General features: G+C 39.6%; 1 protein-coding gene across 1 annotated transcript in view; it reads right to left on the bottom strand.

Moving 5' to 3' along the window:
• LOC120559012 (neural cell adhesion molecule L1-like protein) overlaps positions 1–6,365 on the bottom strand; it is a 54,264-nt gene extending 47,899 nt beyond the window's left edge. The window contains exon 1 of the mRNA XM_039800437.1: positions 5,992–6,365. The gene's annotated coding sequence lies outside the window, so the exon portion shown is untranslated. The remainder of the gene's footprint in view (positions 1–5,991) is intronic.
• Between the last annotated feature and the right edge of the window lie 11,030 nt (positions 6,366–17,395).

The following is a 17,395-nucleotide window of genomic DNA, read 5'->3' as shown; positions in this document are numbered from 1 at the left end:
TTGCTGATGACACTTGTGATGAAACTCACGTAGATCATCCCAGTCTTAAAGCAGGGGAACATGTACGAACCTGGAAAACGTGCGTCATAGACAAATTCTTTACTCCTGTCAAACACTGAAGACATATTATTATTTTTCCACACATATGTGCCTGCTGTACAATCAGATTAAGTGTTGATTGTGAGACACATCTTGATTTTGAACAAGCTAAAGTTGTTCCTTCTCTACAGGTTCCAGGACCGAATCAAAACAAATTTTGCAATGATTTACTCAGAAATCAGCAGGCGGTTACCACACACCGAGAGGATGTTTACGTCATCATTCGTCTGGCAACTGGGACGCACTGTCACTGTCAACAAGACGATGCACTGTATATGTCACAACTTATTTCTGTATTTTTTATGTCAAAGTGAGCATTTGTCTCAAAAGAGGGGTCTTAACAGTGAGGGCACTGTTCAAAAGCAAGAGTCCATATGAATGCTGTGAAGAGCATTTCAAGTGCCAGCAAACCATGTTCCTCACTTGCTAGGAGGAATGCAGCCTATTGTCAATTGAACTTGTACAAAAGCTCCTGAAAGTGCAGCACGGGGGGTAGAGGGTGGCTGAGGACAGCATACGTGACCGCCCTCAAAGCCAGATCATCCCGCTCCTCTTGTGCTCCAATTCAGATGGAGTGCAAAGTTATTTGTGCCCCCTGTGTGGGGCGTTGATTTCACCAAACAGTTGTCGGCTGGAGCGGTCATGACCTTTGCTCTTGGTTGTTAGGAACTGCCAGAGCTAGGAGGCAGAAAGCCAGACACCATGGTAACAACACTGCTGGTATCTATGCTGGAAAGATTTACTGGGAATTTGAAAGACATTTCCACAGGATACAAGCGTAATCCCTTGACGGGTGAAAGTTTGATGCTAACAAATCTGTCAACAAATGTGAAAAGGCAGATAGGATAGACAGGCTGAAGACACAATCAGTTTCTGACATTGACCACTCTATTTTAAACCGCAGTGTTGATGGCGGCGAGTTCCAGTGTCAGTGACTCCTGTAAATATTTCACAAGCATTCCAAATGTGGACTGGCCGTCCTCGAGGAGAGCAATAAAATCCCTCACCAAATACATACATCAGTGTTCAACCCGTTTAGTTTCTCTTTCATGGTCATCTTCTGATGAAAGCCAACCAAGCATCATTAAATTATGGACTGAGGAGTGGGAAGAGATTCCTGCGTGTCCTTTTATGGCACAGAAGCACAGAATTACTACACAAACTAATACTCACAACAGGAATGACCATGGGAACGACACAGCAGAACCACCTGCCATTCTTTATCAAATGTAAAAATTCCCCTTTAGATCCTTTATATCCATTAGTTTTGTATTGAGGGGCTGGTTGATAATGGATGGCACTGTGGTACTGAAGACAGGACCTAATATAAAAAGACGCAGTTTCAGTTTCAACATCATTTAAACATGCAAAGATCAATTATGATACTCTGTTTTTCTGACAGCTGTTATCTTAAATTCTCAACTACACAGCCTGCTAAATTAATTCATGTATGCAGCATTCTCAGATTATCTTCTTAAACAGTACTTAAACAGTTAATCCACATGAATGCTTTCTCTGAGGCTATTGATATGTAAAATATGGGATTATTGTGCTTCTCTAGAAAAGCAAACACAATCACTTTTTTTTTTCAAATGCATTCTTTGCTTTGGGAATAAGAGATATTTTGCCTTTACCAACTCCTTTAAAGCACTCTTTGCATTTTGTTTCTCACAGAAAATGTTGTTGAATTGATAAATATATAAATTATTTGACAGTAAAATTGCTTCTCATTCAGAATATGTAGTGAAGAATATGAGGTTTGCACATGGATAGTTTACCATATTATGGCTGTTAAACAACTTTTATATTTTGCAGAGATGAGATGCCTTTAATTGCTTTATACTAATTGATTGTCTTCCTATACTTTCTAATTGAGGGAATCCCCAACTGTGTCTGCCTCGTCAATACAGTTCCAACACAGAGATTGATTTCTAGTGGCTCTAAGAATTTCATAACAAATGCACACATTTAACCATCTGAAATCCCTCTGGAAGTTATTTGCAATCTGGACAGTTTGTTCTACCACTAAATTAGATGATTAGGTTATGTTCTATTCTTTATACTTTAAAGAATAAAGTTTTAAAAAAGATTAACGTTTAAAGCACCGGCTGCATGTTGATAGCACATTGTTGTTGACTATAAGTGACTGGCATGGAGTTTTACTCTTCCCAGTGAGTCACTTCAGTGGCTGAAAAACTCACCCCCTGCCTGGTAAGGCTCTTACACTGCACTAGCTGCTCCTAATGGATAACAATGAGCTGCTCAGATGCTGACAGCAGCTAAATATATGCTGTTCTGTCACGACACATTTGGTAGCATTTCAAACCCATTCAATTAATTATACAGTAACAGAATACTGCATCAATATGCTACATACAATATTTAATAATCATACAGTAATAATATCATATTTTTACAACAAAGTGTTGTAAGTGTTGTTGTCAGTTTATCCCTCGTGTAAAGCCAGGGTTTTAACTAAAACTGCAGTACTGAGTGAATAATGTAAAACCCCTCTGACAGGCTATAATTATACAATCACAGAGGTTGCTGAGAGGCTATTATCTCTTCTTTTTCTCTGGAAGGCAAGTTAGAGAGGTGGAGACAACATGCCTGGCATGTGGCAACACATTCTGGACATACCTATTCCAGAGTGACTGTCTGTACAATCTCTAAAAAGTACTACTGGTTTTACTGGGACACTTACATTTATGTTCTCCCATTGTTGCAACTTGGGACCTATTTGTCTCGGAACGTTTTGATTTCCATTTCACGGTGTCAAAGCATTATGACATTTCCAGCATGAATCCCCCGTCAGTTTGCATTCAATTGCTTGCTTCGTAAGAAGGGCACTCAGACAAACCACTCACCATCTGACATTTAAAATGTATCATCCTTTCTCTGCCTCTAATAAACCAGAAAATGCCGGTGAGCCATGGATTTAGAAGGTTCAATTCATATTTGTAGAGAACCCTTTAATCAACACAACCTGCGTGATATACACTGGTTTTTAGAGAGAGAGAAAAATATTTGAATCTGAAGTGGACTATTGGATCCAAGTAGAGCAACAGATTTCATAATCCCCGTATTTTCGTTGCAAAAAAGTCACATATATCTTAGCAGAAAATTGAAGCCATTTTCCCCTGTTGCCACGGGAACGTTATGAAGTGACGTTATGAAGTGACGTAATTACGCGACGTGAACATCATCGTAAAGCAGGGTGTTGGGGGAATCACTTTTTTTTCTCTTTTTCATCAAACCGCACTTTTTGCAAGTTCTCGCAATTTTTGCAAGTTCTCGCAATTTCATCGCATAAAATTGCATAAATATCCCGATTTTTGCCCGCAACAATCACAAAAAAACATTTTTCTGGAATGACTGATCCTATAGTTGTTTATTAGCTCTGTTAGCTAATGTAGTTTAGCAGTTAGCGGTGGCTTCTCTCTCTCACTCTACGGCTCTCTGTTGATCAGTGTGTTAAATGTATAGCTATTCATTTGCCTCCTAATATGATAATTGTACATGTAATACCTATAGTTTATTTGTCGTGTTGGAGGCGAAGCTCCGCACCAGGGAAACTCAACCAGTAATGTTACCTGCCGTTAGTCCCCAGTAACATTAATCGGTACAGGCTGACCTAATGTAGCTCCCATTACCCTGGCAGCAGCCGGAAAGGTTGGGAGGCTGGGTGACTGTCCGAAAGAAGCGCAGCCAAGCAGGTGTCAGACTCATGGAAAAGACACGGAAAACTGCTTTGTAATTAACGTTAAGGATTTAAAATTCACTCGTTATTCGTTCTGATTAACATGGCTCAGCGGGCAGACTTACCGCTCCACCAGAAAATAAACAGTAGGGTGTAGATTGTTGGTAAAGCAGGCGCACGTCTTCCCCCTCTCTCCTCTTTCATATCTAGCTGTCCTATCCATGGGCGATTTTAGACCCTTTTTAGGGGGGCTCAAGCCCCTAAAAATTTAATCTCAGCCCCCCCTAAAAATTAGAATAATAAAAAACTTTTTTCTTTAACAAACTTGTTGCAAACTTGTCTGTTAGTGACAGAGGACAAACAATTACAGGTTAAAAGGGCTTGGAACAGGTTTAATATCATGTGTGTCTGTCGCCAATGCTATGTACCTGTAACCCAGTCAAGGAAAGGGTCAACAGAAGCGTAGTTTTGGCCAAGGCCGAGGTTGTGCCAGACCTCCTGCCTTTGGCTGAGTCTCGCTCTATCTAATCTGTCTGAGGGAGAGCAAGAGTGTGGTTGTGAAGTTTAACGTTGGTAGTCCCCAGAAGAAGTTGGTTATTTCATGTTGCAAACACTGTTGCATGCACTATATTCATGTCACATTCTCATTGCAATATATCCATGTCACATTCTCATTAAGGGCTGAGCCCCCCTAAAGGTCGGATCCTAGAATCGCCTCTGGTCCTATCCATTAAAAAGGCAGAAATGCCCCAAAAAATTATCTTTAAAAAAAATATATGCATAGGAAAAAACTATCGCCGATCATTCCTCTAATTGTCGTTATACGATCTGATCGCCAATCGGCACAAGCCTAGTTAACATGCTAAAGTTTACCGTAGCTGAAGCTAATGGAATTACTGTTATCATTTTTAAAAGTATCCTCTCATGAAGCGTTAAGACTTGTGGAAATGTTGTCCTGTTTGTGGCACTACATGACCAACGGTACAACACTGAGCCAGGGTCAGTTAAGACTACATGACCCTGTATATGTGAAGGGGAGAGAATCTGAGCGAGATCACACCACGCCTGAATAAACACATATCTGGATGTTTTTCAAAGTTGAAATTAACAGCTGACCTGTTTCTCATATAACAACTTGTTGTACTGTAAATTAATGTATTGAAAACTTGGCCCGAACATCACCACAGGGAGTGAAAATCCCAGGATTCCTCAATTACCACATTTCGGTCAAGTTGGGTCACACAAAGAGAGAGAGATTCGACCCATTTCGCTATGACAAAGCTGCAGAGGCTTGAATGGGCTGCTTCACAGGGCTGAGTGTGGCCAATGCTCTGGGCAACTCTTCACTCTCTGAGTGGCCAGATAGAAGGGACAGAGACAGGATGTGATCTCACTACGTACCATTAAAATTCATGTAAGGGAGTCTGAATTTTGAAAGAGGTAGAAAGCAAGTGAGAAAGTGAGTTTAACACAACTGTACAGAAAAATCACCTATGTTTATGCAAATCTGTAACGGTCACAAAACTCAGAAACACTGTTCATGAAAACCCTAACTCTAATTAACACTCTGCAAGGAAAGGTCGTAATTAGCACAGCTACAAGAGTGAAAAGTGGTACAAACTCCATGATGCTCCTAACTTTCAGACAAGTTTACAAACCATGGGTCACAAAATCCAATAATCTTTGACTGAGGGGTAAAAATGTCAATGATTTTGATAAAGCCATGCTGCACAATTATATTATTAAATAGTAATGGGAGAATGTTTTTACACAGCTGCAGGTACTAATGTCCCAATAAGTGAGTGAGGGAGAAGCACTATATCTCCAGAACAGACAATGAATAGCCAAGATAAAAATCTGAATTTTATTTTAGTTGAGGTCAAAAGAAGAAATTAATCTTTTTATTTCTGATCATTCAATGCAAGATTTTACACCTTGGCTACAATAACCTGCATCACAGGGATCAGACAGCTCACAGCTGAAATATTTACCTGAGAGCTGCCTCTGATCTAAGCTGATAAACAAGACTTTCAACTTTCAGGGTGATGGTTTGATGGAGATGGAGGGCGTTGGCTTTAACTTGTTTTTACTTTACTTTATCACCATAGCCTCTATGTAAACGCTGAATGGCTTTTTCCAGTCACAAACCTGAACAAAACAACATTAAGTGAACATTTAGATGTGCAGCTTACCCATTAGACGAGCAACTGGAGAAGAGTCTTCTACCTATCGAGGTGTCGTCTTCAGTTCCCTCAGGAGAAGCTCGTTTTGTCCAAAAGTTACAAGTGATGCGAACTTTGTGTCCGCGATATGACAATCATCGCAATTCCTGCAGCAAACGTTTCACGTATTACGTAGCTACTTTACCTCAGAAGCCCAACGTGCCAAACTCTTTGACTGACGGCCAAAACTGCGCAGTCAACAACTGCAACTCTGACTCAAGTCTCCACAAGGTCCTTTCTCTATTTTAGAAGCGACAGAGGTCAAAGGACACGCAGTGACTCTGAAGACGGTGCGCGTGGAATGACTGCTGTCATACACTATAACCGGCGGGCACCCATAGGCTTGAGTAAAATATGTGCGTATACAAAACATGGGGAAATATTTCACAGCACGTGTGCGCGCGAGCGGCGTCATCACCCCCGTCATTCAAAACAGGGGAGTATTAAGCTACCTGTGCACAGTTCTGATATGCGAGAAACGCAGTTGAGCTTTCTTATTAAAGTCAGTTACATTTGTTATTGATTTCAAAGGTCAATCGCTGCTCATTCATGCACGTAATTGCCCTTTGTATCTGCCCAAAGACGATGGATGCCTGCTGAGTGGTATCTCTCATCCTCTGCTTTATTTGCCTGCCCAAATGTAAAGGTGACACAGCTGAAGTATAACATAATTTCAATGGACAAGTGCCTCTGTACAATGATATCTCTCATGCACACTTAGAACGAGTATAGGTGAACACATACTATTCCAATGTTTGTACAGAATGACACACCCGTCTGAGTTCAGTTAACACTCCAGCTGCAGCAGAGCAGAGTCATATCAGCTCTGAGTGAACAAACACAATTCACACTAAGGAAGGAAAAATTTGTTGTGTATTTTTCTGGCCCAGATTTGAAACATTCTGTCACCTGCGGTACTTGTTTGCATGTCAGATGAATGTAAAGTGGAGGTATGTGGAGAGAGTGCATTCTTGGAGATAAACACAGACTTACACATACACAAGTAGCAAGCAACACAACACACTATAAGTTCAGATGCTCTTAGCTATAGATGTAAAACTTTAGAAAAAATAAATTGTATGATCCAGACCATTTGAACAAACACATCAGCAGCTTTAACTAGTAGCTAAGACCAGTCCCAAGATGATGTACAAGGGATTTTAAGATACTGTAAGATTAGACCTGAAACAATAAGTGAATTCATTATCATAATCAATTGATCATTTCATTCCTTTATTAGGAAAAGTCACTGCTTCTAGCTTCTCAAATATGAATATTTATTTTTCTTCTAGTGAATATATTAATGTGGGCTTTAGAAAATTCTGATTTTGACCACTATTTGTTGATATTTTATAAATGATTCATTGATTACTAAAAGAAGATAATTGTCAGATCAATCACTAGGCCTAATTAAAAGATTACTTAATTGCAGGCCTCTCTGGCATTTACTGTAATGCATATAACAAATACACCTACATACATCTTATTTACAGTTAACCTTACAGATGCTGAATACTACCTGGTTTCTTTTGTATAATAGTGGCATTAAAAGTACACATTTCTGTGATTGTGATATTGTTATTATAGAAGACCTCAAATCTAACCAATTCTGTGACAATTATACATGCCCTTGATATTTATTTTTTCAGATTCAGCTTCACCACACACAATTCACCTTGTTTTATCATGAATATACTGACAACACAGACTAAGCGTTCTAGTAGTCTTTGTTGATACTCTCTGTGTAATCAAATGACTAAATCACAAAATCACTCTCCTCTAAACTGTGTAAAAATAGACTTTTGTTGACAAGTGGTCTTAGTTGGACTCTACATTTGAGATTGAAATTTCCAGGCATACTTTGACAATAAAGGTAATGTTAGGCCTTTAAAAATGTTATTGCGGCAAGGCCCTTTAATATACTGGTGCTTTGTGCACAGCACAAAAAAATGCTTTGATTAGTTAATCAACAGGCCAAGGACCCCTTAGCTGAAAGAGAGACTGAGCAGAGAACCCATACATATATTGCATAGAATTAAGCATATTAAACTGGGCCAGATGGATAAAAATGGATGGATGGATGTTCATATGCTATTTATACATCATGTTTTAATGTTAAACATATGTGGAAGGCACAGTGAATCCTTAAGCTTAACTGGCTACCATATTGGCTACCTTACCTTACTTAGTAAGGATATTATCAATGTAGTGTAAATTAAATGTTAGTTTTTTGCCAAATAGGCCGATTTATTTTCAGACATATTACAATTTAAAAAAAAAAGAAAACTAGGGGTCACAGACCCCTGTTGAAGATCTCTGTACTAGAACACTAAAAAGTTTACTTATATCAACCATAGACCATAGATAAAGCTCTTCACTCTAACATTGTCCTTGCCATGCTACATTCCCACAAGGTCCAAACTTGATTGTAAGGCAATAGAGAAGAAGATACATTCCAATTACCACTCGAACCAGCAGTGAACACTGTGTCTTGAACCTTGACATTCCCTTCCAAAGAGAGAGAGAGACCGGAGCACAGCTCGGGGGTCACCACATTTTCGTCCATTATAAGGCCATTGTGCTCCGCTGACCTGTAATCTTGACCTCAACTTCTGTTTCTCTCTGGCTCAAAGCACTTCACTGCAGATAAGTGAGATCTATTGATTCCTCTCCACATATACAGTACGTATACATAGAAGTAATTCTATTAATTCAAATAATTCAAACGTTTCGCCCAAACTGAAAACTCATTCAAACTCTTATTGCCTCAGGTATATAAAGCAACTTCTTCCATAAATAATTCCATATCTATTTCAGCACCCTTTGCACTATTGTCTTACTGTCTACAAATGTCATTATATTGTTGTTTATATACATGTATATACACTTTTATTATATATATCAAACTGGAGACAAATTCCTTGTGAATGCACACATTTACTTGGCCAATAAAGCTTATTGTGATTCAAGTGTTGAGTCTGACATCTCATCGCAATTCATTTTTATCAATATATACAATCCCAATGGCAGTTCATTGACCTCTGCCCTGTGTTTTTGAACTGCAGAGAAAGCACGCAAAATATATTTCACAGAGGAAGGAGTGTAGAAAATCTAGTTGCCGTAGTAATGGATGTATAGTTTCCTGGTGGCAGGTCTTTCCTCCTGTGGTATAACAATGCCCCCTAGTGACATCTCTGATGGCCTTGCACAGCAGGGAAGCAGCAAAACAATCCAGGAATAGTATTTTCGCAGCCTTACTCCAGCAAGCTCAGGAAGATTGAAATAATAAGCCAGGCTTTATGTTAATGTAGTAAATATTAGGTACATTTAAACATCACTTTTACATTGTTGATGTCATCTGATTTTAGAGAAGCAAATGTAAGCTGACTGATTAATCCAAATGAAAATTCATCAATTTAGCAAAAAAATTAAGGACATTTGTGTTTGGTAGATTATTTCTCTGTGGTAACAATGCTTTTTGGCAATAAACCGTATACCGTTGGAAATCCTGTTTAGTTCCCTTTCAAATGGTGCCCCATTTGTAAGGAACATGCATTTGTGGAATGAGCAACAGCGCTGAGTATGTGGGTTGCGCCCATGAAAAATTTGCCAAATCTTCTCTGCCAATGCCAAACAGCTTATTCTGCCATTGACTTGTTTGGTGTTTGGTGGATTGGATGAAGGAACAAGACATATTGGCAATTTAACAACTTATTCATTTCACAAACAGGAGCGTCAGTAGCGTGTGGAAGAACCATACACAGCCACAACAGCCTGGCACCTCCTCATGCTGGTCACCAGCCTGGTCACATACTGCTGTGGGATGGCATCCCATTCTTCAACCAGCATTATTCGCAAGTCAGCCAACGTGGCTGTGTTGGTCACTCTGGCACCAACAGCACGCCCAAGCTGATCCCACAAGTGTTCAATGGGGTTGAGGTCAGGACTGCTGGCAGTCCATTACATCCTCTCCACTCCCACATTCTGGAGGTAGTCTCTGATAAACCCTGCCCTGTGGGGGCGAGCGTTGTCATCTTGGAGGATAGAGTTGTGCATATATTTTATTTTTTAGAGTTAAACACTAGAGGGAGACGTTACGTTTATTCATTCTAATAAAATAGCTGCAGTTTCCCCAACATAATTACGTTTTTCTTGATTAGATTTTTATTTGTAGCTGACCAGTTAGCTCGTGAGCCAGCAAGCTAACAGTAGCCAGCAGCTAAAACACAAAATATTTCACATATCAGTGTCACCTTTTGGATCGTTTCAACACCGGGCGGATGGGTTTTTTTTGTAACGCTAGCTAGCTACTAAACGAGGCTGAGAGACGGTGTGGGTGGGGATTGTCGGGGGAATCTCCGCGACAGCGAGCCAGGACGTTCGATGCCGGTTGTGCAGCAGCAGAACATCGCCCAGCTGCCCAGAATTATCTCCCCTTCACTTTTCAGTAATCTTAACTTTTCGTTTTGGTGCTTAACTCACCTTTTGTCGGGTTAATTTAGCTAACCGTAAAGACAGCTAAACGCGAAGGGGGGAGAAATTCGGCAGGGAGGAGATTTTCAGCACATACACCGGTAGCGCTGCGGAGATGTAGCTAACTCTATGGATGGCCGCTGTTGTGACTCGGTGTTGGGTCTGATATGGTCCGTTTCCCGACGTTTAATTAAACTGCCGTTAGCGTCGTAAGCACCAGGCACTGGAGATAAGTTCTGGCTGGGGGGTTGCTGTAATAAAAGTAGCTGGCTGATAGCTGACCGGGGGCTAACGATAACTAGCTAGCTAGCTATATGTCCCGGGGCTGTTGTCAGCTGTCATCCCCGACTGAGTCTCTCTGCGCCGGGGGAGTGAGGCAAACAGACCGGGGTGTGCTAGCTGGCTAAATTAGCATTAGATTAATCGTCTATCTATACAGTTAACGTTAACGTTGCTAGTGAAGTTATTCGTGGGTTAGCCCAGTCCTGTTAACTGTGGTCGAAACAGTCATACTAAAGCGTGTTGATGATGTTGTAACCTCATAATGTTACCCACAAAGCATTAGCATCAATGTTAGCTACTTGTCGATATTGAACTTTCAAAATAAATAAGGTATCTGTTGTATTACTGTGATTAAAAAGTGGGATGTAATTAATCACAAAATGATGCTTTATGGCCAAAAAAAAGCAGTATTATGGTTACAAGTATTTTTTTTCTGTGACATTGTATGATTTACAATTACTCCTGAACGTATCATCTTGGTGCCAGTGTTCTGACGGAAGTTAGAGTAACTGGAGGGTGAAAGGTTATATGACGCCACTGACGGGCGACTAAAGGAAACGTGCCGTGTCTGAAAATAAAATAACAGATTTCTCTGGGTTTGACATTTGGTGGAAACATTTGGGATAGTGTAAGAACACAACTCATAAAAATATATAACATAGGTATGGTCATTTTTAGACATTTTAAAGCAGAAATGTTACATATTGTATCTTTAAGTTATTTCAGCCATCCAGGTAGTGTTTTGACATGAGATTAAAAACTAAGTCAAATCACCAAATCCCAATGCAGTTAAGGAACATTTTATTTTCATCCAAAATAACTCTTCATTCTTTCAAGTTTTTTTTAAAGGACTGGGGTCTCCCTGGTGGCTTAGTGGTTTAAGACCCACACAGTACATTTTTACCGATGCACCACGGTGATTACACTAACTGACCAGCAATGCTTGTAGTCAATCATACATCACCTTGTCTGATTTAACACATACCATCTACTACATCAAACTTGCGACATCCTTAGTGGCCTTCAGATAATTCTTAAGGAAGGTGAATGAAGCAGAATGCAAAAAAAAGAAAGTGTAACGTGGACACAACTTTTCAAACTCTTTTCAATTTCAAGGGCTAGGAAAACATTCAAGGTCAGTTCTTTAAAATAACAATAAATACATTGTATGAATTTTAAAATAATTGTATTAATTAATTCATCTTGTTGCCTATTTTTAAATGGCAGATTAATATCAAATGATTTGTATCGATATTGGTGCAATAAAAATGTTAACAAAGTGAGTGTAGAATTCGACTGATGTGTGCTCCTCTCAACAGATATCTGGCTGAAATGCAAACTAAATGCACTGGTAAAAATGTTGTTCAGATGAGATTTGAATCATAGATCATATGATTCACAACTAAAGAGGTTGCCTCAGCCATAAAACCAACATTTCAGTGGGATTCTGCACTGCCATCAGCTTTTGATTTATAGTCCCTTTTGCTATTGTAAGGCTATCATTCAGACTGTGAATATTAGCAGTGCTTCAATGATTTTAGCACAAGGCTGAACTACTGCTTTGTATGAAATTATCCAATTTTAAGTTTCTTTGTGCTGAGGACCAGCATGTGGGTGCCTTGACCTACAGATGTCAGGGATCTTTCTTTGCATCCATTCCTTTCATGGAAAGAAAGGGCTGTGGAAAGAAGGGAGATGAAGCTGTGCAGAGTAATGCTCTCTCTGAAGAAGAATGCTTCAGGGAATACAGAACAGTTTAGAGAATGCAGCACAGTTTCTTGTATCGGATGAGAATGCTTATACTTTACATTACGTTAGATGTCATTTAGCTGACACTTTTATCCAAAGCGACTTACAATCGCTATACATGTTAGAGGTTGCACGATGATGTATCGCAGTGGGAATTGAACCCAGATCTCCCACACCAAAGGCATATGTCATATCCACTGCACCATCACCACTATACTGCATGCATTTTTAATGACGTATTGTGTGTAATCGTATTGTGTAGACTACACTGGGAACTTCAAATGCCTTATGAAAAAAATTCCGTTGTACTGGCAATAGATAATCTGATATTTGCTGCCCAACAAGATAACAGCATTGATGAGTGCTAAATGGACATGGACAGGGAACAAATGTTGACTGATAAGTGCAATCAAAACCAGCTGCCTTCATTTATGGACTCAAGACCCACAGGTTTGAGTGTGTGTGAGAATGTGTGTAATATTAGTGTTGCATTGGAATACGAGATGTTACATCATCACCACGTAACAGTATTACAGGCAGCTCGCTAGACTATTGGTGCCCAAGGGAAAAAATGTAATTGAAATGTTAAATGACTTTAAAGCATGTGCACATTGGGAATATGTGACTAAGGGTTGCAGTTATGCTTTGTTGAGTTGTTCTGGGCTCTGCTTTGAATATTTATGTACCTTTTGTGTGTGTGTGTGTGTGTGTGTGTGTGTGTGTGTGTGTGTGTGTGTGTGTGTGTGTGTGTGTGTGTGTGTGTGTGTGTGTGTGTGAGACACACACACACACACACACACATAGAGTTAGCATGGGTACGAATGTGTGTTTGCTATAAGCACTTTCCTTACTTTATATAGTGCAGTAGGAAAAAAGAATGTTTTATCTGCCTGCAAATAGGAACAGGTTGATATAATGTTGCAGGATTGTGTGTGGGTCAAACAGCCAACACTTTTGTTTTGTCTAAACTGATACACAGTCCTTTTCTGCTGAATCCTTTTCAGAATTACAGTTTTTGAAAAGGTACGGTATCAGTGGATAAAAAAAAAAGGATATTCCATATAATGGACGCTTTGACGATTGGTGCAAAGTCAAGGCCTTGTGCATTGTATCTGCAGATTCTTTAGCCCACTGATACAATCCTTGTACAATAATAGCTGTGAAGATACATAATTCCTTATTTACTAGCCATATAAAAAAACCTTTAAAGTGCCCATATTATGAAAAAATCACTTTTTCTGGGATTTGGGGTGTTCTTTTGTGTCTCTGGTGCTTCCACACACATACAAACTTTGAAAAAAATCCATCCATGCTGTTTTGAGTGAGATACAGTTTCTGAATGTGTCCTGTCTTCAGTCTCCTAGTGAGCTGTTCAAAATCGGCTCGGACTGTGATGTCACAGTCCAAAATGAGCTGGCTAACCACAACCGTTAGCTCGTTAGCATGCTAACCGTTAGCATTAGCATGCTAACGCTAATGCTAACGCTAGCATGCTACGTCGTTCTCAATAGCAAAGCACTGCTACAACACACACAAGTTCACCATAATCTACAAAAGAACTACTTACATGTGTGCCCTCATTTAGAAGTCTCCCAGCTAATCCTGCCTTGTAACTGACCAAAGTTGGAGAAACAGCCTTTCTTTTACTGTCTCTAGAGTTAGCTAGCTGACATGATCTACATCTGAACTACTGAGCATGTGCGAGTGCAATCAAAGATAGTACAGAAGAAGAAGATGAAAAGAGGTCTCACTCTGTAGCTAAAACAGAAACCAGGTGAAAAGAGGATCTGCAGCAGTGAGAGAGAGCTGTGCAGTACAACAAAAATATGGTGTTTTTTGAAAATTAAACCATGTAAACCTATTCTGGTACAACCTTAAAATACAGTTATGAACCTGAAAATGAGCATAATATGGGCGCTTTAAATACAAGTTGAAATACTAATGTAGAGAACTGGAAATATTAAAAGCACATTGGAAGTAAAAATTGGGTACGTACAGTATATAATGAATCTCTATGAACACTGCGAATCATATTATTTCATTTTAGTTTAGCTTTCTTTAGGTTACAGTAGTATATATTTGTAATGAATCAATTGCAGTTCTAATAACAAATAAGTTTCCTTACAGTGCAACAACAAAGTTTTGTCTTCATAAACTTGTAATATAGATTTTCTTTTTAATGTACACTCATAAGTCAGCATGTTGACCATTAAGGGATCATTTATGTTAATTAGCATGTTTGAATAATTCATGTGTTTGACGTCCTTAATGCTAAGCTTGGCAAAGGCATCGGGAGACAGATGTGGTCACCCTTAACCAGCTAATGGTTAACCATGAATACGAGAGCCAAGCAGATCCACCACTGTTCATGGCGGCCTTAATGGAAAAAAAACATTGCCATTTCACACTATTTCTGCATCATTTGTCACCAAAAAATGTGCAAGTTAACACTTGAGAAGTGCAGAGTAGTCACTCGTTACCAGCTGTTTGAGGTTGATTGTGTTTTTGCATTTTCTTAAATGTGCTGATGAGACCATTTGTGTACTGCATGTGTGAGTTGAGTTGGTATCTAATTGCAACTAAAGCACATCTTTAAAAAACAGCCACGATAAGATTTGATTTTAAACACAATCTAATATGCTTGTAGCTTTTACTGTTATTCATGCTAAGTGCAGCGGATCGTTGTGTCATTGACAAGTAGAGAGTAAAAACATTCATTAGGAGGAGACTATTCTACAGGAGGAAAATCCATACAGTGGTCTGAGCCTTGGACCTCTGCATATGTAAATCCCAATCACCTAGCATAGATCTTAACATGGAAAATTTGAGAACAATGTGTGTAAATAAATGCCAGCAGCACTGGGCTGCAGGCTAGCTGCACATCCATGATGTGTGTTTATGTGCAGGAGCCCTCTGGAAAGGAAAAGTATGGGAGAGAACCCATTTTGGTGACATCCCAATTGTTCCATTTTACTGCATGGTTCACTTACGTATAAGCCTGTAATGCTTTCAAAATGAAATCAAACACAGCTCCCAACTGCCTTCTATTCTCATGAAGGAGGCAAACATTTCATGTAAAGAGGCACACTACAGGGCCAGGCTGCACTTGGTGGGTTAAGCCAATTGTGAAGCTGGAGAATTTTCAACTTTTTCCTGCTGATAATAGATTGTATTTGCTCCCTCATAGATGGGTTTATATGGTTACTAGAGCCCTGTGTTTAATTTAAAAAAGTAAAGTCTATTTGCAAGGTATTCGAAAGATGTCTGCATATACCTCAAATAATATGCATGTAAGTTTATATTAAATAATGAATATTAATGCATTGATTTGCATTTATTTTGAGTATGTTGAATAAATATAAAAGAGAAGAAAATGTGATCCTGCAGCCAACCAAAGACCATGTGTGATTGTGTAGATTCATGGAGCTTCATATGAGAGAAAAATTGCCAATCCCATGAGAGGTAGGCTGACCTTGTTGGGTTCAATAGCTTTATTGATTGCAGATGTCAGACAACCTAATACTGGGCAGCAAAATTGAACCCTGGCGTGCGCGCACACACGCACATGCACACGCACACGCACACACACACACACACACACACCAACACACACACACACACACACACACACACAAGATGAGTTAATGGAAAGCTGGTGAAATGAGAGCTACAATATTTATAGGTAATGCCTATTCAGCTGAGAGTACTCTAGTATCATCCCCCACAACAGTTTTACAGTTACATTTATAGCTGCTTAAATAAATGGAACAGCCACACAACCTAAACATTGGGATGTCTGGTGAGTATAAGCTTGCTGTACATGAGGCTCTTCTTTTCTATGGATACAAAGAATTCAGTTGTCTAAAGCATGATATAAATGTGTACGTCTCCTTCATGCGTCAAATAAAGTACCTATGAATAAGAGAGCAGGACAGATTTCCTGACATTCTGTCTTCAAATTCACAACACGTGGCAAGTTGTTCCATCAATCTCATCTTCTCAGCCTTTACCACACTTAACACCTGCCCCTGAAACGGAAGCATTAAAGCAATTTGGCAGAATGTATAACCAAATGAGCTGCACTAAAAAAATGTCTGCTCAGATTGACACAAGGATGTGGGCACTAATGTCTGCTGCCACCTGCTCCTTTTCCCAATGTTTTCTGCTCAGCAGTGCAAGGCCACAGGCAGCGAGTCTAATTTTGTCTGCACTGTGAGTTCAAAATTTAGGGACCTTTTATCAGGGCCATAAAGGCATCGGGAGATGATGATGTCAGTGCAATTTCATCTTGTCAAAACTTCAAGGTTGGCCCAGAGGTAAAGATACTGACTATCAACAAACTACTGCAGCAACTCTGTTGAGTTGATTCCTGGCACTGGGGGAGGAGTGTTGGGCTATTAAATGTTGCACATTATCAACTGCAAGGTGTCTGTTGTTACAGACTACAAACACTGCTTAAGAGCCCTTGAGTAAGACACTAAACCCCATATTACTGTGAGGGTGATGTACTGCTGCTAAGAGTAGTGTAAGAGACTGTTTGCCCTGTTTTTGCCTCTTTCAGCTGCTTTACGTTGGCTTGAGCACTGTGATTTTCAGATCTCGGGTGCAATTAATCTGGCACTCAGTTCAGAAATGACTCACACGTGTGAAGCTGCTTTTTTGTTTCAGCAGTTGTCACTGTGTCACAAACACCGTGATATTATATAATTTAAAAGGGACTTCTCAATAAACACATTCCACACACAGGTAAACTGCTCGAACAAAGAGAAGCAGTGGTTACAAGTAGACCCTCGTTAGCGTTGACAAAAAAACACTTAACAGGACATTTGCTTAATAACACTACAAACCACTGCCTCTAAATGACCACCAA

The sequence above is a fragment of the Perca fluviatilis genome, chromosome 5 (assembly GCF_010015445.1).
Source record: "Perca fluviatilis chromosome 5, GENO_Pfluv_1.0, whole genome shotgun sequence".
In the NCBI taxonomy this organism is placed as follows: Eukaryota; Metazoa; Chordata; class Actinopteri; order Perciformes; family Percidae; genus Perca; species Perca fluviatilis.
The sequence above is the reverse complement of the archived record's forward strand: the minus strand, read 5'-3'. Positions and strand labels throughout refer to the sequence as shown.